The sequence below is a fragment of the Penaeus monodon genome, chromosome 21, assembly GCF_015228065.2.
Source record: "Penaeus monodon isolate SGIC_2016 chromosome 21, NSTDA_Pmon_1, whole genome shotgun sequence".
In the NCBI taxonomy this organism is placed as follows: Eukaryota; Metazoa; Arthropoda; class Malacostraca; order Decapoda; family Penaeidae; genus Penaeus; species Penaeus monodon.
Window position 1 is genome coordinate 20,029,690 of NC_051406.1, and position 1,442 is coordinate 20,031,131.

Consider the following 1,442-nt stretch of genomic DNA (forward strand, 5'->3'; position numbering starts at 1 on the left):
GTAAAGAGGGAAACATTAACATTCATCACATCTGAAAATTATACATGTGTTATATGAATGTTTCTTACACATAAAATGCATAAAAAATTAAGCATTCCAAATTTTCTTTCCTTTAATTTCACATAACAGAAGAGGAATGGAGTATGAATAATGGCAATCTATTTGTAATACTGCCAGGGGGTAACAAGCAAACCACTACCAAAATTGATATTACAGGTGTGTTACAGGTATGGAATTAACCCTTTGATTGCTATAAGCAGATATATCTGGCCAAAATATCATTACTGTTAACAGTGGAAAGCAGATTTACTGCACAGCCTTGAAAAAAAAAAATCATGCTACAAGCTGACAAACCCTTACTGACTTCCAAACATTGTGCTGCCTCTTACTGACCTGGTAGATGCTGCCTAAGAGCTTAGCCTTATGAATGTTAAAAAAAAACTTTATTTCACATTTTTTTTGCAATCTTTATTTTTCCACATATTTTATTAAATATTACATTGCAGAGGAATAATCAGTGAATTTTACTGAAAATGGTACCTGCAGGAGATACTCAAAATGTATTGCAGGACTGAACATGTCAATTCTATTTTTCGGAGAATAATTTACATTATTATGCGAATGATCTTGTAATTAAATTCTGCAGTTAATGAGTTAAAAGGGTTGAAAAGAAGGGCAGTTCCTTACAGGACCAAATATGACAGCCTTTGTTCTCTGTTTCACTTGAGACAAAATAGCAAAGCCACCCCCCTAAGAAGTAGAAGAAAAAATCTATATTACAAATATCCACATTATAATGACTGAAGATGAAATAATTGTGTAATGAAGTTGGTAAAAGACATTTTCCCTATTCTCTGTGCATATGAAGCTCTGAAATTATATCCTTTGGAGGTTAATTAAAAGAAAATTCAGAGCATTTGTTATATAAAGTATTGACTGGGCACTCAAGATAATTTCATGTTAACTTTAATCAAACCTTTGCCAGATACAAATTTAACTTAGGAGAGAAATGATAAGAAATATTAAACCAATAACAGCTGTATTAAAAATTGGCTATGGCCAGCAATGCAGGGGTGGTGGCATGCACTGGCAGTTTCCCCCTTTGGTGTCCCGCATATTCTATACTTCAAGCACTATATCAGGTTCCTAATAACTAGTGGCTTTATTTCATAAACAAAACTTTTAAAATTTCAATTTAAGTGCCAGTATCTAGTGGTGACACCAAAAAATTATATTGCTACTGTTGGAGAAAGATGAGCTCCCTCTGATGAGACAATGGCATGGGGTATGTCATTATGTGATGCAATCTGCAACTCAGCCCACCACAGGTATTGCATATTATGCCATACATGGTTACAGGGTTGAGGAATTACTCAACATACTGATGATGTTTTACAAAGGAAAAAATGCTGATGATTAATACCACTTTATTTTTTTCTGGG